Source organism: Rhinoraja longicauda, chromosome 3, assembly GCF_053455715.1.
Source record: "Rhinoraja longicauda isolate Sanriku21f chromosome 3, sRhiLon1.1, whole genome shotgun sequence".
NCBI classification, from domain to species: domain Eukaryota; kingdom Metazoa; phylum Chordata; class Chondrichthyes; order Rajiformes; family Arhynchobatidae; genus Rhinoraja; species Rhinoraja longicauda.
In genome coordinates this window covers 77,928,343-77,954,203 of record NC_135955.1, presented here as the reverse complement: position 1 = coordinate 77,954,203, position 25,861 = coordinate 77,928,343, and the positions used below count along the sequence as shown (strand labels likewise).

The window sequence follows — 25,861 nt, the reverse complement described above, 5'->3', positions numbered from 1 at the left end:
GTCAACATTAAAGACGGTATCTGTTTAACTGGGGTAAGGCCAACTTTGAGGGTATGAGAGAAGGTCTCGCTCAAGTTGACTGGAGCAGGTTATTTGAGGGGAAAGGAACATCAGCCAAGTGGGATGTTTTTAAAAGTGTACTGAAGAAAGTTCAGGATGTATATGTCCCTATTAGAATGAAGGACAAAGCAGGCAAACGTAAGGAAGCTTGGCTGACGAGGGAAATTGAGACATTAGTCAAAAACAAGAAGGATGCATGGAATAGGTATAGGCAGCTGGGATCAAGTGCATCCCTGGAGGAGTTTCGGGAAACAAGGAGTAAACTAAAAAAGGGATTCAGAAAGGCAAAAAGGGGCCGGGAGATAGCTCTGGTGTGGAGCATTAAGGACAATCCCAAAAGATGTTATAAATTCATGGGGGAAAAGGGTAACTAGAGAAAGAGTGGGACCTCTTAGGAATCAAAGCGGTCACCTCTGTGTGGAGCCACAGGAGATGGGCAAGGAACTAAATGAGAATTTCTCCTCAGTATTTACCGAGGAGAAAGACAGTAGGTCAGAGGAAATTGGAAGTGTCTTGTGAGCAGTCAGGGTTACCGTCGAAGTACTGAAGGTACTATCGTGTTTAAAGGTAGACAAATCTCCAGGGCCTGATCAGATAAATCCGAGGACATTGCGGGAAACTAGAAAGGAAATTGCGGGAGTCCTGGTTGAAATTTACGAGTCATCCTTAAATACAGGAGAGGTGCGGGAAGACTGGAGGGTGGCAAATGTTGTGCCTCTTTTGAAGAAGGGCTGCAGGGAAAATGCTGGGAACTATAGGCCGGTGAGCTTAACATCTGTAGTTGGTAAGTTACTGGAGAATATTCTGAGGGATCGGTTATACAGGCATTTGGATGGGCAAGGGCTGATTAGGGATAGTCAGCATGGTTTTGTACATGGAAGGTTGTGTCTCACAAATCTGATTGATTTTTTTGAAAACTTGACCAAAAAGGTTGATGAGGACAGAGCTGTAGATGTTGTGTACATGGACTTCAGTAAGGCATTCGACAAGGTTCCGCATGGTCGGCTGCTCTGGAAGGTTAGATCGCATGGGATCCAAGGAGAGATAGCTGAATGGATAGCAAATTGGCTCCATGGAAGGAAGCAGAGGGTGATGGTGGAAGGTTGCTTCTCGGACTGGAGGCCTGTGACTTGTGGTGTGGGTTCGCTGTTGGGCCCATTTCTGTTTGTCATCTACATCAATGATTTGGATGAGAACATACAGGGCAAGATTAGCAAGTTTGTTGATGATACAAAAGTGAATGGTTTTGCAGGTAGTGAAGATGGTTGTGAAAGATTACAGCAGGATCTGGATCGACTGGCCAGGTGGGTGGAGGAATAGTTGATGGAATTAAATACAGAAAAGTGTGAGGTTTTGCATTTTGGGATGTTGAACAAGGGCAGGACCTACACAGTAAATGGTAAGCCTCTGGGGAGTGTTGTAGAGCAGAGGTATCTAGTACAGGTGCATGGTTCCTTGAAGGTAGAGTCGCAGGTAGATAAGGTGGTCAAAAAGGCTTTTGGCACTTTGGCCTATATCAGTCAGAGTATTGAGTATAGAAGTTGGGAGGTCATGTTGCAATTGTATAAGGTGTCGGTGAGACTGCATTTTGAATATTGTATTCAGTTCTGGGCACCATGTTATAGGAAAGATATTGTTAAGCTTGAAAGAGTTCAGAAAAGTTTTACAAGGATGTTGCCAGGACTAGAGGGTGTGAGCTATTGGGAGAGGTTGAGTAGGTTGGGTCTCTATTCCATGGAGCGCAGGAGGATGAGGGGAGATCTTATAGAGGTGTACAAAATCATGAGAGGAATAGATTGGGTAGATGCATAGTCTTTTGCCCAGAGTAGGGGAATCGAGGACCAGAGGACATCGGTTTAAGGTGAAGGGAAGAAGATTTAATAGGAATCCGAGGGGTAACTTTTTCACACAAAGGCTGGTGGATGTATGGAACAAGCTGCCAGAGGAGGTAGTTGAGGCTGGGACTATCCCATTATTTAAAAAACAGTTAGACAGGTACATGGATGGGACAGGTTTGGAGGGATATGGACCAAGCACAGGCAAATGGGACTAGTGTAGCTGGGACATTGTTGGCGGTGTGGGCAAGTTGGGTCGAAGGGCCTGTTTCCTCACTGTATCACTCTGTGACTTTATGACTCTGTTTTTTTTGCTAACTAAGTTGCAAGAAATCAACATTTAACATTCCAGTGTTAAAATTTCACAGAACATCAGTAATACACAGGACTTTTTAGTCTAGGGTTATTAATGCCTTGCTATACTGTACCAAATATTTCTAATACATTGTTACAAAAAAAATATCCCCATAATCAATTGCACATGATCAACTGCACATGACTACTAGGCTACCAGTAATGATGTCACAATAATCAGTGATTCATTAGGAATAATTATCGCGCATCAATAATATAGAATATACAAGAGTTGGACTGGCAATGTCCATGCAAATTTCAACATTTATTATTTATAACCCATCATTCTCTATATAAAATACTTCTAGATTTGAAAAAGGTAAGAATGGGACATTTTATATTTCTGATAAATTCCAGTGTATCAGAAAAATATTATTTCTGGACAGCATTTATTCAGACTCCACATTTGGTAACTTCTATCAAAAATATATTACAGATATAACTCTTCTGATTTTAATAGAGATTACTTAAGTGAAACTTAAGTGAAACTTAAGTGGAGCCTGATACCTATTTAAGTAAAACTTAAATTAGTTTTCTGAAGTTATTATTTTTCTTGACCAGATGCTCATTTGTACCGTTTGAAATACATTATTAAATTACCATGACTATTTTCCTAAAATTTCTTTGGTTGGTATCTTTTTTACAATTATTATTTGGAGACAAATGGTTAATGTAGAACTCTACATCCCTGTTTTGATGACAAATCTAATGAAAATATTTAAATTTTGTAATTTTTTGTATTATGCAAATTACTCCTTAAATGATTAATACAAAATACAAAAATACTATAATGCAACAAGAGTTCTATAATTTTCCGTAGTGCCCCTTATGTTTCTGAAGGTTTCTGCGGTATATTAACAGGAATTACTAGATAGCGGACACAAATTGACCATGAATGTGTGGAAGGAGTAGCACAATAGGCAATTTAAAGAGAGCAGTATTAAAGGTAATGCTTAGCAGCACCTAAGAATTATACATTGCTTTATTGATGCTCATTTCATTATGTCAGTACGAAGCGAGAACCCAACTTAATCCTAAGTTAGTTTTTTTTTAAAACACTGCATGGAAATAATCAATAGAAAATATAGATTATATTTCAAAATAGTCTGTAGGAGGTAGACATCACTCTGAAAGGTAATATTAAGGCATCACATTGCAAGAATTTTATCATTTCTATTTGCATAATGATGGATTTTGGGTTAAACACTTGTGTGAAATTGATTGTGTGTGGGTTCAGAAAGAAACCATTGCATGTGATATTTTTCTTCCTGTTTCAAGTCACCCACCCTCAGGGTTACATTTTTTTTATGACTTTACAGTTCTACAAACACTCATACACCGATGGTGCATGTGTTGACCTTCTGGTTATTAAATTGACCTTTTGCTAGCCCATATTAATGAACAGTACTGAAAAAAAAGAGGATGATCAGTTCAACCATTTAGGATTTTATGGACACTTGGTCACTGCCTTTGGACAATCTTGATATAATCAACCCGGAGTTATATATTTTACTTCTACTAGTTCTCAAATTGTGATTCATTTAAATTATTTATAATTTTGTATCCAATTTTAAGCTACCTATTTTTTTTCTGTCGGGCAGAACATTCAAGCATCTCTAGCCTTCACAGATCTGCAGTGAACTGTGTTGTAAATCATCATGCACATAGGATCAAATCATGATCAATCTGTCGAATTCCCTGTGAAAAATGTCTCTAAGAAGTCTGGAATGCACAAAGTGCAGTCATGTAAACAGAACAGACTCATTACGTTAAAGTTGATCACATTTAGAATCGCTTTTGACTCATCATTATGCACCACTTAAAAGACATCTACATTTGTTAGGAAAAGTGTATTTTCCTTTCATGTTTTAAGAAAAATATATGAACAATTAGTTGATGGCATTGTGCATATTATCTTTAATAATAATTAATAACAAACCTGCAAGATCTTTTTTGATCTTTATTCACCTCAATAAAGATAATTAGTTTTATTGAGTCATAGAGATACATTACAGTAAATAGTCCTTTAGCCCTTCAATGTGTATGCTGACCTTTTTGCCCATCTACACTAATTTGATTTGCCCACATTAGGTCTACGTCCTTCTTTGTCTTGCCTATTTAAATGCCTGTCTAAATGTCTCTTAAATTTAGTGATTGTATCTGATTCCACTGCCTCCCCTGCAACGTGTTCCATATATAAACCACATTGTCTAAAAAACTTTACCTACAAAAATCTTATGTCTCACATTAAACCTATGTATGCCATCTTATTTTTCATAATGGAACAATGATAAAAAATGACTCTGTTGTCTATTCTGTATTTTCCATTTATAATCTATATGCCTCCAACAACTTATTCCTCAGCCTTCTTCACTCCAGCAAAACAAATCTAGCCTATCCAATCTCTTACCATAACAAAAGTTCTCTACTCCAGACAACATCCAGCTAAATCTCCTTTGCACTCTCTCCAGTGAGACTACATCTTCTCTGTTGTGTGGCGAGCAGAACTGCACTCAATATTCCAACTGTGGCATAAGCAGTGTTTTGTCAAGTTTCAACATAACATTCCAACTCATATGTTCTATGGAAGATAGACACAAAGCTGGAGTAACTCAGCGGGACAGGCAGCATCTCTGGAGAGAAGTAATGGGTGACGTTTCTGGTTGATACCCTTCTGTTCTATGCCCTGTCCTATGATGGAAGCATGCCTTATGCCTTCTTCACCACTTTATTTACATGTATTCCTATTTTTAGAGAATTATAGGCTTGACAATAGACAACAGACAATAGACAACAGGTGCAGGAGTAGGCCATTTGGCCCTTCGAGCCAGCACCGCCATTCAATGTGATCATGGCTGATCATTCTCAATCAGTATGCCGTTCCTGCCTTCTCCCCATACCCCCTGACTCCGCTATCCTTAAGAGCTCTATCTAGCTCTCTCTTGAATGCATTCAGAGAATTGGCCTCCACTGCCTTCTGAGGCAGAGAATTCCACAGATTCACAACTCTCTGACTGAAAAGGTTTTTCCTCATCTCCGTTCTAAATGGCCTACCCCTTATTCTTAAACTGTGGCCCCTTGTTCTGGACTCCCCCAACATTGGGAACATGTTTCCTACCTCTAACGTGTCCAACCCCGTAATAATCTTATACGTTTCGATAAGATCCCCTCTCATCCTTCTAAATTCCAGTGTATACAAGCCTAGTCGCTCCAGTCTTTCAACATGACAGTCCCGCCATTCCGGGAATTAACCTAGTAAACCTATGCTGCATGCCCCCGATAGCAAGAATATCCGTCCTCAAATTTGGAGACCAAATCTGCACACAGTACTCCAGGTGCGGTCTCACTAGGGCCCTGTACAACTGCAGAAGGACCTCTTTGCTCCTATACTCAACTCCTCTTCTTATGAAGGCCAACATTCCATTGGCTTTCTTCACTGCCTGCTGTGCCTGCATGCTTCCTTTCAGTGACTGATGCACTAGGACACCCAGATCTCGTTGTACGTCCCCTTTTCCTAACTTGACACCATTCAGATAATACTCTGCCTTCCTATTCTTACCACCAAAGTGGATAACCTCAGTTATCCACATTAAACTGCATCACCAAGGAACACCAAGGTTCCCCTGTTCATCAACATTCTTTGTTCACCATTTTCTGCGTACGTTGTATCCCTATTTAACTTTCCAAATGAAATATATTGGACTTTTGGGATTAAATATTGAAGGCTTTATGACCAAGTTTGCAGATGATACGAAAATAGGTGGAAGGGCAGCTACTGTAGAGAAAGCAGGGACTCTGCAGAAGGACTTGGACAGGTTTGGAGAGTGAGCTAAAAGGTGGCGGATGGAATATAGTGTAGCAAAGTGTGAAGTCATGCATTTTCTAAATGGGGAGAGAATCCTGAAATCGGAGGTGCAAAGGGTCTTGGGAGTGCTGGTGCAGGATTCCCAAAAAGTGAATCTGCAATTCGAATCGTTAGTAAAGACAGCAAATTCAATGCTAGCATTTATTTCAAGAGGGCTTGTATACAAAAACAGGGATGTAATTCTGAGGCTCTATAAGGCACTGGTAAGGCCGCATTTGGGATATTTTGAGCAATTTTGGGCACCATGGAAGGATGTGCTGGCTCTGGAGAGGTTCCAGAGGAGGTTTACCTATGATGAACGTTTGTCGGCACTGGGCCTGCGCTCATTGGAGTTTAGAAGAATGAGGGGGGACCTCATTGAAACATGCAGAATAGGGAAAGGCTTGGAAAGAGTGGATGTGGAGAGGATGTTTTCACTAGTTGGAGAGTCTAGGACAAGAGGTCATAGCCTCAGAATTAAAGGACATAGAAACATAGAAAATAGGTGCGGAGGAGGCCATTTGGCCCTTCGATCCAGCATCGCCATTCATTGTGATCATGGCTGATCATCCACAATCAGTAACCAGTGCCTGCCTTCTCCGCATATCCCTTGATTCTACTAGCCCCTAGAGCTCTATCTAACTCTCTTTTAAATTCATCCAGTGAATTGGCCTCCACTGCCTTCTGTGGCAGAGAATTCCACAAATTCACAACACTCTGGGTGAAAATGTTTCTTCTCACCTCATTTTTAAATGTCCTCCCCTTTATTCTTAGACTGTGGCCCCTGGTTCTGGATTCCCCCAACATTGGGAACATTTTTCCTGCATCTAGCTTGTCCAGTCCTTTTATAATTTTATACGTCTCTATAAGATCCCCTCTTATCCTTCTAAACTCCAGTGAATACAAGCCCAGTCTTTCCAATCTTTCCTCATGACAGTCCCACCATCCCAGGGATTAACCTCGTGAACATACGCTGCACTGCCTCAATAGCAAGGATGCCCTTCATCAAATTAGGAGACCAAAACTGCACACAACACTCCAGATGTGGTCTCAGCAGCGCCCTATACAACTGCAGAAGGAACTCTTTGCTCCTATACTCAAATCCTCTCGTTACGAAGGCTAAGAGCGCGAGAGAATACGGGGAATTATAGACAAGTTAGCCTGACATCGGTGGTGGGGAAGATGCTGGAGTGAATTATTAAAGAGGTAATAACGGTGCATTTGGATAGCAGTAAAAGGATAAGTCCAAGTCAGCATGGATTTCTGAAAGGGAAATCATGCTTGACTAATCTTCTGGACTTTTTTGAGGACGTGACAAGTAAAATGGATGAAGGGGAGCCAGTGGATGTAGTGTATCTAGACTTTCAGAAAGCCTTTGATAAGGTCCCACACGGGGGATTGGCGAGCAGAATTTGAGCACATGGTATTGGGGGTAGGGTGTTGACATGGATAGAGAATTGGTTGGCAGGCAGGAAGCAAAGAGTAGGAGTAAACGGGTCCTTTTCAGAATGGCAGGCAGTGGCGAGTGGAGTGCCGCAAGGCTCGGTGTTGGGACCCGAACTGTTTACCATATATATTAATGATTTGGACGAAGGAATTAGAAGTAATACTAGCAAGTTTGCAGATTACACAAAGCTGGGTGGCAGTGTGAACTGCGAAGAGGATGTTAGGAGGTTGCAGGGTGACCTGGACAGGTTGAGTGAGTGGGCAGATGTGTGGCAGATGCAGTATAATATAGGTAAATGTGAGGTTATCCACTTTGGCGGCAAAAATAAGGAGGCAGATTATTATCTCAATGGTGTCTGGTTAGGTAAGGGGGAAGTGCAGCGAGACCTGGGTGTCTTGTACACCAGTCACTGAAAGTTGGCGTGCAGGTGCAGCAGGCAGTGAAGAAAGCTAATGGCATGTTGGCCTTCATAACGAGAGGATTTCAGTATAGGAGTAAAGAAGTTGTATAGGGCCCTGGTAAGACCACATCTGGAGTATTGTGTACAGTTAAGGTCTCCTAATTTGAGGAAGGACATCCTTGCTATTGAGGCAGTGCAGCCTAGGTTCACGAGATTGATCCCTGGCATGGCGGGACTGTCATATGAGGAAAGATTGAAAAGACTAGGCTTGTATTCATTGGAGTTTAGAAGGATGAGAGGGGATCTTATAGAGACATATAAAATAATAAAAGGACTGGACAAGCTAGATGCAGGAAAAATGTTCCGAATGTTGGGGGAGTCCAGAACCAGGCGCCACAGTCTTAGAATAAAAGGGAGGCCATTCGGGGAGGTGAGAAGAAACTTTTTCATCCAGAGAGTTGTGAATTTGTGGACTTCTCTGCCACAGAGGGCAGTGGAGGCCAAATCACTGGATGAATTTAAGAGAGAGTTAGATAGAACTCTGGGGGCTAGTGGAATCAAGGGATATGGGGAGAAGTTGGGTACAGATTACTGATTGTGGATGATCAGCCATGATCACAATGAATGGCGGTGCTGGCTCGAAGGGCCAAATGGCCTCCTTCAGCACCTATTTTCTATGTTTCTATGTAATATGCCAGTAGCTTTCTTCACTGTCTGCTGTACCTGCACGCTTACTTTCAGTGACTGGTGTATAAGAATCCATCTAGGAGGCACTTTACAAATTCCCATATCTTGGGGTCCAGAAACAACCTGATTTTCCCAGTCTACCTGCATATTGAAATCCCCCATAACCAAAGTGGCATTACCTATGTTACATGCCAGTTTTAACTCCTGCTGCAACTTACATCCGGGCTACTGTTTGGGGGCCTGTATATAACTCCCATTAGTGTCTTCTTACCTTTACAATTCCTCAACTCTATCCACAGACTCTATATCATCAGTCCCTATGTCACCCCTCGCAAGGGACTGGATTTCATCCCTCACCAACAGAGATACCCCACCTCCTCTGCCCACCTGCCTGTCCTTTCTATAGGATGTATCACCCTGAATATTCAATTCCCAGTCCCGATCCTTCTGCGGCCACGTCTCTGTAACCCCCCCCCCCCCCACCACTATTTAATTTAAACCCACCCGTGTAGCAGTGGCAAACCTGCCTGCCACAATGCTGGGCCCCCGCCAGTTGAGGTGCAACCCGTCCCTTTTGTACAATTCACCCTTACCCCAAAACAGACCAGTTCTTTTAGGAAAGAGATGAGGAGAAATTTCTTTAGTCAGATGGTGGTGAATCTGTGGAATTCTTTGCCACAAAACGCTGTGGAGGCCATGTCAGTGGATAATTTTAAGGTAGAAATAGATAGACTCTTGATTAACACCTTTTTGAGTGTCAGAGGTTATGGGGAGAAGGCAGGATAGTGGGGTTAGGAGGGAGAGATAGATCAGCCATGATTTAATGGTGTAGATTTGATGGGCCGAATGGCTTAATTCTACTCCTATCACTTGTGACCTTATGACCTCCCGCGTTCACATCCAAGGTGTTAATATATATTACAAACATCATGAATCCCAACATCAATCTTTGCCATAGACTTACTGGCCATAGACTTCCAATCAGAAAAGTATCATTCCACCATTATCCTCTGCGTCCTATTAATGAGCGAATTGGATCTAATTAACTTAATTGTCTATGATCTCATGTGCCATAACCTTTTGGACCATCTGACCATGTGAAATTTTGTCAAATTCCTTACTGAAGTCCATATAGAAAACGTCCACTGTTCGGATTAATTCAAATAAATTCTATACATTTTTCATTTAATGACCTGTCCTATTTACATCAATGGGTGCTGCAGATTCTTTTTGATCTTTGTAATCAAAAGCAGAGCAAATACAATTTATAAAAAATTAATACTGTGATCGCGTGTGAGACAGATTTGAGTTATTTATACTCTTTTGTTTATTTGCATGTATGTAGTGATTTTTACAAGAATTATATTACAGATTATAGCATGTAGAGATTGTAATAAAATAATTTGCATGGGTGACATCTCATTCAATAATATTAACTTATCTGCTATATTGCAAAATAATTTTACAAACTATTTTAATCATTAAAATGTACTGGAAAATAATTTTAGTATGTGAATGCAGTAAACATGAGTCTATGAATCACAATCACTGACATTATTTGATAAATATTTAATGTATTTGTGTAATACTTTGCCCTGTATTTTAATTGCATTAACTCTGTTAAATAGACAATTAACATTTGTATTAAAAAGACCTGTGGAGGAATATCATAGAAATATTTTCTACTAATTGAAGTAATTTCTGGACCTAATTTGTCTATTATCGCAGTAGTAGTGCTGCAAGCATTTCCTAAAGATCAATAATTTAGTAAGGCAGTTTGGATTCTCCAATATAGTAGGCAATATTGATTTGCACAAAAAATACTGAGAAATTAAAAAAAAGCTAAGTACCTTAACCACCATATGACTATTTCAACAGCATGCTGCCCGTTATATATATAATGTATTGATTGTTTTAGATTAAGGCCTCTCTAAACAACACAATCTAGATTTTACGTTCAAAATGTTGAGAAACAAAATATCATAGATATTGGTAGGGAGATATAACATTTTAAATGTATTCTCTGTGAGATAATGAATGACAGGTTTGCTACAATAGTGGCAGATGTATGCAAGCTTTCTCAGAACTATACCCCATAGTTTCAGACTGCACACTAATATTCCCTTGAATTCAAACCTATGATGTTCTGTTCACTCTGGTCTGAGTTAATGGGCGCACTTCAATTGTCTTTATTTTACCTAAACACCATTGAAACATAAATTATGCATGGATCTGAGAGATAAATATTTCATATTTTATATGAAAGAAAGATTTGAGAACCTGGTGAGAAGAGTAATAGATGTGTTGGCATCAATTTCAACTTTATTGAATGCAATTTTTACTGTTTTTAAAATTTCCAATGTTCAAGAGTAAGGGAGACAGAACAAAGATGCAAATCAAAGGACATGGGCAGAATATAAGTTTACACCACTTTCAACATGGGAAGACACCTTGCAGAGAATCATTGCCTTGGTACAACTTACATTCCAAATAATCACATTTATTTGTATAAGCAAGAGTTATGAAAAATTATCTTTAGTCAGTCTTTGATGAGTCAGTCATGCTGGGTCAGAGGAAGTGAGGCAGGGTATTAGTCATTACTGAGATTTTTTTTTTATAGGTTCCTTGGCAAATATCTTTATAAAATCTTGGATTTCAGTTTGACTTTATATCTTTCTTCCATTTTTGAATAGTTGCTGCTGGGTGACTGAAAACAAAACCTACTATCTATTGAAAACTGAGATTGATGCTTGGAAGCAGAGGGCAACTTTGATGATCATGGGAAGGCTTTACCAAATGACAAAATGTCATTCAGTTCCTTGGGCAGCTTTGAATTTATGGACTGCTTACCAAAGGCACTTTATTTACAATTTGTTAGGTGAAGAAAATGCTTATATTTATAAACAGCAGGAACTTCCCTTGTCCAAGAGAAGAAGATCCAGGTCTTTCTCAAAGTCCTGACTCCCCCCCCCCTACAATTGTTATGTATGCTCTCTAATGAAGAATATTGGATATAAATATCTAGCAGTTGATTCACTCTTAAAAAAAGGCTAGGAAATACTGATATATTGACTCCTCTGTCAAGCTTCTCAAGTTTGCAGACGACACAACCCTGATTGGACTAATCCAGGATGGGGAGGAATCTGCCTACAGACAGGAAGTGACACAGCTGGCGTCCTGGTGCCATCGCAACAACCTGGAGCTCAATGTTCTTAAGACAGTGGAATCGATTGGAGACTTTAGGAGAGCTCCCCCTCCCCTCCCCCCACTCACCATCAACACCACAGTCACATCTGTGGAGTCATTTAAGTTCCTTGGAACCATCATCTCCAGGGACCTTAAATGGGAGGCCACCATCAACTCCACAGTCATAAAGGCTCAACAGAGGATGTACTTCCTGCAGCAGCTGGGAAAAGACAATCTGCCACAGGCAAAGATGATCCAGTTTTATACTGTCTGTCTTCACCTTCTCCATCATGGTCTGATTTGACTCATCCATCAAGCTTGACATCCGGAAGCTGCAGCGCATCGTTCGATCAGCTGAGAAGGTTGTTGGCTGCAACCTTCCCTCCATCAACGAACTGTACACTGCAAGGGCCAGGAAGCGAGCGGGCAAGATCATCTCTGACCCCTCTCACCCTGGCCACAAACTCTTTGAAGCACTTCCCTCTGGAAGGCGACTCCGGACTGTCAAAGCCGCCACAGCCAGACATAAAAACAGCTTTTTTCCCCACGAGCAGTAGCTCTACTCAATAACCAAAAGTCTGTTGCCTCCTTTTGCTCTGGTATTTTATTTCATTCCTCACATGTTTAAATTATGTTTTATTCTTAATTGTTTACTGTATATCGTGTTGTTACTTGCGAGTAAAGCACCAAGGCAAATTCTTTGTATGTATACATACTTGGCTCATAAAATCTATTCAATTCAATTCAATTCAGAATATCTTTAAAACATTACATGTAATAAATAATAGTTTAGCAAAGCTACAGCATTTAACTTTGTCTTATATGTCCTGTAAGTAATACAGGTCAAAATTGAGACTAGCAAAGAACACTGTGGCATTAAACTTCAATGGTGAGGTTCCAACTCAGTCACCATTAAATTCAGTGGAAGTATACAGATGATATTTCCATTTTACTTCTGATGAAATTACCAGAGCAAGATAGAAGCAACAACAAGGAAACCTATCCTGCATACTCTTTTTTTTCAGTTGCATTTACAATAATACATGCCCAAAGAATAATGTTTATAACATGTGATCCTTTCACTGTGAAAACTGGTGTCAAACAAATGCAGCTGTGTCTTTTGATTTGATGATAGAACCCTAATGACAAAATAATCAAAGTTCATTAGTAATTGTTACCAAAAACCTATTACTTATCGCAATTGTTAGATGTAAACACCTATAGTAAATTTATTACTTGTTATGAACTTTGATTCTCTCACAAGTTCACAAGTTATAGGAGTAGAATTAGGCCATTCGGTCCATCGAGTCTACCTTGAAGAGACCATTGTCTTCAGTCCCGTTCATGGCTGATCTCTGCCTCCTAATTGCATTTTCCTGCCTTCTCCCCATAACCCTTAACACCTGGTCTAATCAAGAATTAGTCTATCTCTGCCTTAAAAATATCCACTGACGGCCTCCACTGCCCTCTGTGGCAATGAGCTCCACGGATTAACTACCTTCTGACTAAAGAAGTTCCTCCTCACCTCGTTTCTAAAAGAATACCCTTTAATTCTGAGGCCTAGACTCTCCCACCAGTGGAAACATCTTTTTTCACATCCACTCTGTCTATGCCTTTCATTATTCTGTAATTCCTCTCCATCTCACTTGAATCCTGATGATTCCTTTCACAGGGAAATATACTCCTCTTTGATTATTATTCACAAAAAAAGAATTTATGATGAAAATTGAACCACTATTTGGTTACAAGAGATATTCTAGTCAAGCCTGACCTATTCACATGTTCTTCCAGCAATGGTTGCGGCCCAGTCATTAGAAGTGGGAATCCTATTTAACTTTCCCCTACATAAGTGGGACATTTAGATCAACTGTAGCACTGGTCCTGTCTAAGTCAAACAGAATAACTCAATCCAGACATGAAATCAGGCCTGAAGCCTTATTCATCTTTATTACATCGCTTATTCTAAGAATCTGCAAAGGAACTGGGGACACTTTGGTAAACCAAATATTTTCTTAAACAAAATGCCAAAGTAAAAATATTCAACTTCTGAATTTATCACAGCCTCCTAAACTCATATAATGTTTACTCTGAACTCCTTGTTTGAATCCTTCCAATCAGATCTCGAGTCAACATGGAAGCAAGATCTTTGGCCCACTGAGTTTGCACCAACCATCAAGCACCAATTTACACTATTCCAATACAAATCCCATTTTATTCTCCCTACATCCTCACCAACTCCCCCAGATTCAAACACTCACCTGTAGTTGACTGGCAATTTACAATGGCCAATTAATGACCACGCAACTTTTAAAGTTCCCCCTCTGCCACCGTACCATAAAAGCTCTAATTAAAACCGCTAATGTCAACCTATGTGATCACAACAAAATGTAATTTATCCTTCTTTTTCCATATCAACATATGCAGTCTTTTCCTATCTTTTATTGCACGGTTTTCCTCCAATCCCTCAAATCTGTTTCCTGGCTGGATGGACTGTCCAAGCCTGGTCCTATTCTTTCTATTTGATCAGCACAATACCAAGAATGGTTTATTTTTATACACATGCCAATTGACTCAATTGGTTTCTCATTAATTCGCTGTCCTTTGGCAACATCATCCAAAAACACAGCATTGGTTTTGTCTATGCGGATGGCACCTAACTTCAGCTTGCCACTTCCCATCCTAAAATCCTGATAATCTCTAAATTATCAGACTGTTTGATTAATATCCAGGATTGGAAGACAGAAGCTTACTCCAATTAAATATTAGGAAAGCAGAAACCATTGTCTTCAGTCCCTTTTACAAAACCAATTCCCCAGCCATCAATTCTATCCCATTCTCGAGCTATTATTTGACAATATACTTGACTTTGAGTTAAATTTTAGACTTTGCAGCAATGCCTTCTCGAAGACTGCACATTTTCACCACAGTAACATTTCTAGATTTTTCCCCTAGCTTATTTTACTGCTATAAACCTTTCATCCATTGGTCGACTATTCCACCATATTCCTGGATGACTTAGGTCACTCAACTCTTCATCTTAAATCTATTGCTGGTGCCCTAAACCACAAAAGTATTGGTCACCTATCACCTCTGTTGTTTTCTGATCTGTACAAGCTCATTGTTAAGGAATATTTTGGTTCAATCCTCGCTTATATATCATTTCATGATCCCACCCTTTGTTTTTATTGTAATCTCTTACGGTCCAATAACTAACAATCCATGATATCTGGTCTTCTCCAATTCTGTACTCTTTTACTCATACCTGAATGTAAATTTGGGAGAATTGGTGGTCATCCCTTCAATTACCAAGGTTTTAAGCTCTGAAATCTTCTCCCGAAGTTTTTTAATTAAGCCATTGGTGATAGAACATAGAACTTAGAAAGTTACAGCACAGGAACAAATGCTTCAGCCAACAATTGTTATACTAAACATGATGCCACATTAATCATCTTGCTACATATGATCCATATTCCTGCATTCTTTGTATATCTATGTGCCTATTCAAAAGCCTCTTGTTCCACTGTTGTATCTGCCTCCATCACCACTGTGTTGCAGACACTCAACATTCCCCTGTAAAAAACCTGTCTTGCATATTCCCTTTAAACTTTGTCCCTCTCATCTTAAGACTATGCCCTCCAGTCCTTGACATTAACACCCTGGGAAATAGGTTTTGTCTATCCTAATTGTCTACCCTATCTATGCCTTTCATAATTTTATATACTTCAATCAGGTCTCCCCTCAGTCTCCGACTCTCCTGAGAAAACAGTCCAAGATTGTCCAACCTTTCCTTACAGCTAAAATCTTGTAATTCAGACAGCATTCTGGTAAACCTTTTCTACATCCTCTCCTAAGCCATATCCTTCCTGTAATGGTGCCACCAGAACTGCAAAAATATTTGGACATCATTCCGAACCGGCATTTTGGCATGGAAAGAATTTAATTTGACTCATAAAATATCTTGGGATTTTTTCGTTTAGATAATGTTGCTGCATGAAGAGTGGTTTAAGACGTTTGTATGAGAAATGGTCTTATCTTATTTCAAGGGATCAGTACAACAAAGTTGTTGATGAACACTTTGCAAAATGAATACGCAAGGAAATTCATCTATTTCAGTCATTTTATAGTATTACATTTTAGAGTATTGTTAATGGAAACTGCAAAAGATTATAACCATCTCTTTGACTAAGTTAACAACATTTATCACTTTTTTTTAATGTCATTAAGTTATAGATTATATTAACTTGATCTCTAAAGCATGCTGAAAACACCAACCTGGCAATGCCTTACAAAACGACGGAAGTTAAATAGTGCTTTGGTAGATAGCATGAAGAGAAAAATTACATCTGTTGGACTCTTGTTCCTTCATAAGAAGCAATAGATACCTAGGTGGTTATATTTCATTTTTTAATCAAATTCCCGAAATGCCTGCACAAAACCTAGAAATCCCCAAAGCGCACTGAGAGAATGTGATTATTAAACAGAACGATAACTCTTTTTGACAAGATCCAGGTCAGGAAAAAATGAACTGTGTTAGCTTCACCATTTTAAAAGTAACTAACCTTCTCAATATTATGATTTAATATGTCCCAATCAAAGCCCTCTTTAACAAATGAAAGACTTTATCTATGCTTAAAGCTAGTGATATAGTTGGTCACCTTGTCAAATTCTGTATAAACTATTCATATTTCTGGCTAGCAAGGTCATTTGACCTGTCAAGGGCTGTCAACTCACTATGTTAACAATAGCCCTGTGTTGTTCAGAACATATAACAGCTCTCAAGATGAAACTGATCGAAGCTCAATTTACTAGTTGTTCAATGTGATTTGGGTTCAGTCACTGTATATGAAATAGGATCTTCATGTTATAACGTGATTAGGAATCTGATTCATAATGTTTTCAAACAGCAAAACTGGCAAATACAAAAGTGCTTAAATAATTCAAGTGCATTAGCAAGTACTGCTGCAAAGGCAAAACTACTGGATCAGTATGTCAAATTTGCATAACGTTTAATGAAATTCATGGTCTTGGAACTGGATTAACCAATGATCATTTGCAAATATCAGACTGTCAACACTTGTAATCCTTAAAAAAACATCTTAATGCATCTTATTACTGTGATTATATTATTTCTCATCGTATTATTACTTCTCAAACAAAAATTACATCAATAATTCCTAAGAACTGTTATATTGTAAAAAACCCATTATCAAGTTCATATTCAAAATATTAAGCCTTTTTCTTGGCAAGTTTTGGGGAACTTCCTAGCAATGTACTTTTTTGTAATACACTAACATTTCAACAACGTTTGTTGGATAATAAAAGACATATAAGTATCTTGTGTATACAGGTTTATTAATTATTTTGTTCCATTCTGACATGTTGGATGAAAAGATTTCACCACATCACTTTGAGTCACATTGTAGTCTCAATGGCAACGGCTGGTGGCAGCTGTTCATTACACCTTTTACAGGATTCTGCACTGGAATTTATTTAATTAGAAAGTCATTTGACCCAGTGCCCTCTACAGGGGATCTGGGACTTGTGTGAACAGGGCAAGAAACTGTGTACCTCCTTAGCCAATTAGATTGTAGACTTGCTATTTAGTTGTGCAGAACTTGATCCAGAAATGTTGAATATTTAATTTGATGCAAAACAATGGAAATAATGTGAAATATGCAGAAATAAAAATAGATGGGATTTAGTGAGAGAAGATGAAAGAAACAGAAAGAGGAAAAAAACAAAGTAAAATGTAATGTTCATTTTTTAATAAATCTTGAACAATGAATAAACAGATGAAAGAGCTAATTTTCAGTCCCAGAGAGGTAGTAAATTGGCAGTAAGTTAAACATCAAACTGAAAATGTGCTTATAATGGAATAGACAGACCTAGTGAGTTTAGAAGGTACCTATCACATAAATGCAGCTATTTCATGACAAATGGTGCATTTCAATAGTGAATCTCTTGGCAGCATACTGTTACAGTAAAGCTTCTGAATGAACCGGGCAATAAGGATAGCAACTTATCATCCTGTCTACCAGTGCATATGTGGTTGCTGACCAAAATGTACTTTAATAACAGTGAATATTGCTTTGGGAGTAATATATTCTGGTAAAGTTCAACTTGATATAGGAAGCATTTTAAAAATGAAGCCAAAAGCAGAGGACAGCATATGGATACTGCAACAGAGTAATATGTTAAGAGAGAATCATATCTCCCTCAAACTGGGTCAGTGGAGATGATCAGATAAGCCATTGCTAAAATATCCAAGTGGCAATTTGACTCGATACTGCTGTGCATTTGTGATATCTCCTAGATATTCTTGTATATTTAACCAAATGTATTTTTATGAGTTGATATATCCTTAGAATAAAGAGGAAATTTGTGCCTTGGGAAGAGTGTATTGGGATACAGTCTTCTTGTATTTAGCTAAAAAACTTTGCTTGGTCTTTAGAAATGTCAGGTTAAGTAAAACTGACAGATCTAGTCCAGTAATTTGGGATCTCTAGTGATAAGTGACAGGACAGGAAAAATGTTCTCTAGCTATCTTAAATGGAGGCTATAACAATGTGGGAGTACCCTGTGGAAATGTTTATCAAAAGGTGTTTCCAAGCCAAGGGGAAAAATATTTAAATCAACAATAATGTTCCATTTTTTTGTTCGGATATCAAATATGCAGTATGGTTTGTTCAGCTTTTCTCCAACGATATTGTCTAGAAAAATTAATCTAACCGCAAATACATAATGATGGGGCCTACTAGTCTCTGTGATAATCTTTGACAACAATGCTAACACTTTCATTCTGGCCACGAGAGAAACATGCATCTACTAAGCCCTGACCCTCAGAGCCTTTTATCTGTGTGTGTACTCTCCACAGGCCGAACAAATAAAGACTAACTGATAATTTACACATGAATCAAGTTTTTCTGAAGAGTAGGCACCAGAGACAGTCTTTTTCTCTGTAAGTGAAAGAATGGCAGCCAGGTCTAAGATTGTCTCAGCAGCAATCATACAAGTAAAACAGGAATACATTAGAAAATGGCAGATCAGCTAAGGGAGACAGTGTGGTGAGAAAGATAAAAATGACAGTATCAAAGGATCAGACGAATGCAGACCTCATGGAGAGTTAGATTTATAACAATGAGATCCTCTCAACTTAAAGGCAAAGGAAATATAGTGACTCACACATTAAACAATGGAATTAATATACCAGCAAATAGCGGAAATATATATAAAAATCAAGTAATGACTCATATATTCTGAAAAACAGAAAAATATACCAGGAAGGTTTTTGTCATGCTTCCTGCTGTCAATGAGACTTTGCATGCTGCAGGTGGATGTCAGAAAATGGTGATTGTGTTGATCAAGATTATCTGTCAAGTTATGTGTAGCCACAAGATTACACTTGTTGGAATTTGAAATACATTAAAAAAAAATTTTTTGCAGTCAATCTGAAGTGCACAAACGACAGCTTTGTAAAATATATTTTATATAATATTTACAGGACAGCAAACCGTATTTCTACTGTAAGTAAATTTCAATTATTTAGACGAAAATTTCACAATCAAAGACAGAAAATGAAGACTTTAAACCTTTTGATAAATATTTTCAATTTCCATAAGAGGAATCCTCTGTGGTTTGCCAAGGAGGTCGAGGATGATGTTAACAAAGTAGCAAGGGTTAATTGTAGACCAGAGGTGTGGGAATTTTTCAGAAGCCAGCGGCGAAAGACTACAAAATTTATAAGGAAGCAATCGATTTTGAGCAAGATCTTGCAAGTCATATAAAAATGAACAGTAAAAGTTTCTATAGATTGAAGAATCTGTAGAAATGGATAGAGTAAGTGTGGGATCTCCCACTGGCTTCATCTGGCTCCATTTTACTGGAATTATATACTGCTTGGATGAAATAATATGCACAAATCTGATCTCCCTGCTTCAAGTCAGATATATTTGCTATGGAATGCAGTAAAGATTCAGCAGATGGGGAGAACTGTCTTATGGGTTTAAGAGTTTAGAAAAATGAGCGATGACCTCGCCGAAACATACAAAACACTTGGGAGACTAGATTGGATGGATGTAGGTTGATAGGGTATTGAGAGTCAGGATCACAGTCTTAAAATAAAGAGTCTTCAATTCAGGGCAGATACGAGGAGAAAGTTATTTACCCAGAAGGTAGTGAAACTTTGATTGCTGTAGAAACTCAGTCATTGTGTACTTTCAAGGCAGTGTCTTATTGATGCTTATAGGTTAAGAAGCAGGGAAGCAGAGTTAGGACAGAAAAATATACCATGAAGGGTAGATTTTGTGGTGTTTTCTGCTGTCAATGGGGCTTTGCATACAGCTCTACCTCTAGAGGTAAAAACATTAGCCATGATTTCATTTAATGATAAAGTAGGTATTAAGAATTATTTCTATTTAGTTTTAGGTTTAGAGATACAATGTGGAAACAGGCTCTTTGGCCCAGCGAGTCCACACCAACCAATGATCATTCGTATACTAGTTCTATCCTACACACAAGGGACAATATGCAGAAGCCAATTAACCTACAAACCTGCATGCATTTGGAATGTGGGAGGAAATTGGATTCCACAGAGAAAATCCACACGGTCAAAGAGAAAAATTACAAACTCCATAGAGTCTGTAGTCAGGATTGAACCCGGGCCTCTGGTGCTATAAGGCAACCACTCTACCGTTGCCCCACTGTGCTGCCTACCTTCTTACATTGTCATATTCTTATGGTGCTGCAGTGGACATACTGGTGTAGTAAATGGAAAGGTGGAAAGTTTCTGCTTCTGTGGGGGAGAGGGGAGGTAGAAACTTTGAAGAACACACACTCAGAGGATGATAAGAGTCACATGGAGATGAACACTAGGAGTAATGCCTTGCAACACTATAGTAAATTCCAAGATAGTTTCATCACTCAACCTCTGTGCTACTTTGGTTAAAATTGGAAATGACCATTTTACAGACAGGTTGGGGTATACTTTCAAAATTTGCACAAAAAAATTATTCTTACCTGGCCAAACCATCTGTTACATGTCACCATCTTTGCTATTCATAAGTTGTGTGTCCATTCCCCAAGTTGAGTGTGCTCTGTTGCTTATTACGAATGCTTGTGGGTGGGGAGCGGGGGAGGGTTAAAATATAAATTTATTCCAAAGTAGATCTAAATTTTGTAAGCTAATTTTATGAATAACTAAAGGAATAATTAAGCTGTTTGGTCTTTTTTTCTAATAAATAAGCCAGATAGTACATCTGTGTGTTATGGTTAAGTGTGTCCAAATTTTGGTGCTTCTCACTGCTTCTAAAGAATCAATGGATGTGGCACTAATGGATTTACACTGAGCCTTTATGTTCTCATTCTACAGTGAAGCTTTCACACAGAAACATAGAAAGAAACATTCCAGCTTCAAAAATATATCACAAATGGTTATCACTCCCTTTGTCATACTTTATTTATTATGTGTATTTACACTCAAAAAATCCTTGTGATTCGGTTTTCCTTTCAGCATGCAAGGCTTTTTTGAGGTAACGGTAATCACAGAACATGACAGCAATACTAAAATAAGAATATCACCCTTTGTAAAGCATTCCCTAGCAACCAGTAAGTGCAGTTATCTCAGCTAATGTACAACATCCTTTTAATATAAAACGTCTTTGAACAATGAAGGGTGCTTAGTAACTATCGTTTTGAGTTCACTACCTTTTCTTTCATCTCTGATAGTTGTAAGTTTTGGAAGTGTTCACACAAGCAAGGATAAAATGCTGTTTCTCTTTCTGTTTACTTTAGTATAATGAATACAATGGCCCTGATATTTACCAGATTTACAGGGAGAGGGAGGAAGGTCGAGGGTGATGGGGGCATACATGGTAGGAGCTGGGAGTAAGGACTCCTTTCTGTGGCTAAAAAGCCCTAAAAGTCTGAGAACATAGAGGTTCTGTGGAATTTAATGATAGGATCTCACCAGAATATTTTAATTCTTTTTCTGTCTAACAACTCACTAGATTGAGAGGTGAATGAAATAAGAAATTTTCACAGCAGGGTGCCACACAGTCCTTTAATCCTATGCTGCTATACATCAAGATCATGGCTGAATTTCTGCAACAGTGTTATTTTCCTGTACTCTTTGCAATTTCCTTAATGTCCAGAAATGTATTGATTTCTGTTTTGAATGAACTCAGTATCCACAGCCTTGTGTGGTGTAGAGAATTCCAAAAAAATCACCAGCTTATGAATGAGAAGTTTCCCTTCAGTTCAATTATAAATAGCCTACTTCTTATCTTGAGACATCGACTCTCGGTCCTAGACTCCTCAGTCAGGGGAAACTTTCTCCGTGCACCTAACCTGTTAAACGTACACCGAATCTCAATGATATCCTCGCTAATTACAGCCTAACAAGGTGAGATGGATCCCCATCTTTTTTCTGTCGAATAATTCATTCTCAATTCAGGACAGTGCATGATCCCCAACATTTTGATCCATCTCATATGTGGCACCTTATCCAAAGCCTTTTGAGAATGCAAATACACCACAATCTATCTTCTCTGGTGAGGCTGCCTGACCCTTTGAGTTACTCATTGAGTTGAGTTGCAGCGCATTTGGAAAGCAGTGACAGGATCGGTCAAAGTCAGCATGGATTTATGAAGAGGAAATCATGCTTGACTAATCTTCAGTAATTTTTTGAGGATGTAACAAGTAGAATAAATAAGGGAGAGCCAGTGGATGTGGTGTATCTGGATTTTCAAAAAGCCTTTGACAAGGTCCCACACAAGAGATTAGTGTGCAAAGTTAGAGCACATGGTATTGGGGGTAGGGTATTGACATGGATAGAGAACTGGTTGGCAGACAGGAAGCAAAGAGTAGGAATTAACGGGTCCTTTTCAGAATGGCATGCAGTGAGTAGTGCGGTGCCACAAGGCTCGGTGCTGGGACCCCAGTTATTGACAATATATATTAACGATTTAGATGAGGGATTTTAAATGTGACATCTCCAAGTTGTTGAATGACACAAAGCTAGCTGGCTGGCAGTGTGAGCTGCAATGAGAATGCTATGAAACTGCAGGGTGACTTGGATAGGTTGGGTGAGTGGGTAGATGCATGGCAGAAACAGTATAATGTGGATAAATGTGAGGTTATCCACTGGTGGCAAGAATAGGAAGGCAGATTATTATCTGAATTATGTCAGATTACGAAAAGGGGAGGTGCAACGAGACCTGGGTATGCTTGTACATCAGTCACTGAATGTAAGCATGCCGGTACAGCAGGCAATGAAGAAAGCTAATGGGATGTTGGCCTTCATTGCGAGAGGATTTTAGTTTAGGAGCAGGGATGTCCTACTGAAGTTGTACACTGCCCAGGTGAGACCGCACTTGGAGTATTGTGTGCAATTTTGGTCTCCTAATTTGAAGAAGGACAATCGACAATAGACAACAGGTGCAGGAGTAGGCTATTCGGCCCTTCGAGCCAGCAACACCATTATTGCTATTGAGGGAGTGCAGGATAGGTTCACCAGGTTAATTTCCGGGATGGCGGGACTGACATATGATGAAAGAATGGGTCGACTGGGCTTGTATTCACTGGAATTGAGGCGGATGAGAGGGGATCTTATAGAAACATATAAAATTCTTAAAGGATTGGACAGGCTAGATGCAGGAAAAATGTTCCCAATGTTGGGGTAGTGCAGAACCAGGGCTCACAGTTTAAGAATAAGAGGTAGGCCATTTTAGACTGAGATGAGGAAAAACTCTTCACCCAGAAAGTGGTGAATCTGTGGAATTCTCTGCCACAGAAGGCAGTGGAGGTCAATTCACTGGATATTTTCAGTTAGATTTAGCTCTGAGGGCTAAAGTAATCATGGGATATGGGGAGAAAGCAGGAACGGGGTACTGATCTGAGATGATCAGCCATGATCATATTGAATGGCGGTGCTGGCTCGATGGGCTGAATGGCCTACTCCTGCACCTATTTTTCTGTGTTTCTACTCCAGCGTTTGTGTCATTCACTGTTTTCCCCTTGTATATTGTATGGCCATATCTTTGAAGAATGCTAACAAACATACTTTTCCTTTTATGAATCCATACTGACTGTTCAATACTATTATTCTTTACAAGGCATTATGTAATTATAGACTTGCTGGAGATAGTCATTGCCTGACACCATTGTGGTGTGAATATAACTTGCCACTTGTTAACCCATGTCTGATTATTTTCTACACCTTCCTGTATATAAACAAGGGGTTCTACATTTGCTCAGGTATTGTGAATGGAAATGGAAATTGTGCGTTCATCAATGAAAACTCAATTTCTGACCTTATGTGATGCAGCTGAAGAGCTCTGCAATAATTTGCTGGGAAAATTGTCTGAGAATAATTAAGGAGAGGAAGTATAACATAGCAAAGAAGAGTGGGAAGACAGAGGATTGGGACTCTTTTAAAGAGCAACAAAAGTTAACTAAAAAGGCAATACGGGGAGAAAAGATGAGGTACGAGGGTAAACTAGCCAATAATATAAAGGAGGATAGCAAAAGTTTTTTTAGGTACGTGAAGAGGAAAAAAATAGACAAGGCAAATGTGGGTCCCTTGAAGACAGAAGCAGGGGAATTTATTATGGGGAACAAAGAAATGGCAAACGAGTTAAACCGTTACTTTGGATCTGTCTTCACTGAGGAAGATACACACAATCTCCCAAATGTTCTAGGGGCCGGAGAACCTAGGGTGATGGAGGAACTGAAGGAAATCCACATTAGGCAGGAAATGGTTTTGGGTAGACTGATGGGACTGAAGGCTGATAAATCCCCAGGGCCTGATGGTCTGCATCCCAGGGTACTTAAGGAGGTGGCTCTAGAAATAGTGGAAGCATTGGAGATCATTTTTCAATGTTCTATAGATTCAGGATCAGTTCCTGTGGATTGGAGGATAGCAAATGTTATCCCACTTTTAAAGAAAGGAGGGAGAGAGAAAACGGGTAATTATAGACCAGTTAGTCTGACATCAGTGGTGGGGAAGATGCTGGAGTCAATTATAAAAGACGAAATTGATGAGCATTTGGATAGCAGTAACAGGATCATTCCGAGTCAGCATGGATTTACGAAGGGGAAATCATGCTTGACAAATCTACTGGAATTTTTTGAGGATGTAACTAGGAAAATTGACAGGGGAGAGTCAGTGGATGTGGTGTACCTCGACTTTCAGAAAGCCTTCGACAAGGTCCCACATAGGAGATTAGTGGGCAAAATTAGAGCACATGGTATTGGGGGTAGGGTACTGACTTGGATAGAAAATTGGTTGACAGACAGAAAGCAAAGAGTGGGGATAAATGGGTCCCTTTCGGAATGGCAGGCAGTGACCAGTGGGGTACCGCAAGGTTCGGTGCTGGGACCCCAGCTATTTACGATATACATTAATGACTTAGATGAAGGGATTAAAAGTACCATTAGCAAATTTGCAGATGATACTAAGCTGGGGGGTAGTGCGAATTGTGAGGAAGATGCAATAAGGCTGCAGGGTGACTTGGACACGTTGTGTGAGTGGGCGGATACATGGCAGATGCAGTTTAATGTAGATAAGTGTGAGGTTATTCACTTTGGAAGTAAGAATAGAAAGGCAGATTATTATCTGAATGGTGTCAAGTTAGGAAGAGGGGATGTTCAACGAAATCTGGGTGTCCTAGTGCATCAGTCACTGAAAGGAAGCATGCAGGTACAGCAGGCAGTGAAGAAAGCCAATGGAATGTTGGCATTCATAACAAGAGGAGTTGAGTATAGGAGCAAAGAGGTCCTTCTACAGTTGTACCGGGCCCTGGTGAGACCGCACCTGGAGTACTGTGTGCAGTTTTGGTCTCCAAATTTGAGGAAGGATATTCTTGCTATTGAGGGCGTGCAGCGTAGGTTCACTAGGTTAATTCCCGGAATGGCGGGACTGTCGTATGTTGAAAGGCTGGAGCAATTAGGCTTGTATACACTGGAATTTAGAAGGATGAGGGGGGATCTTATTGAAACATATAAGATAATTAGGGAATTGGACACATTAGAGGCAGGAAACATGTTCCCAA

General features: G+C 39.3%; 1 protein-coding gene and 1 long non-coding RNA gene across 3 annotated transcripts in view; one reads left to right on the top strand and one right to left on the bottom strand.

Moving 5' to 3' along the window:
• Positions 1–11,681, top strand: part of LOC144592120 (uncharacterized) — a 35,619-nt gene extending 23,938 nt beyond the window's left edge. The window contains exon 3 of the long non-coding RNA XR_013547072.1: positions 11,321–11,681. This is a non-coding gene — a long non-coding RNA (uncharacterized LOC144592120). The remainder of the gene's footprint in view (positions 1–11,320) is intronic.
• The window catches only part of arb2a (ARB2 cotranscriptional regulator A), a 378,083-nt gene that overhangs the window by 16,984 nt on the left and 335,238 nt on the right, over positions 1–25,861 (bottom strand). The gene's annotated exons all lie outside the window — the stretch shown is intronic.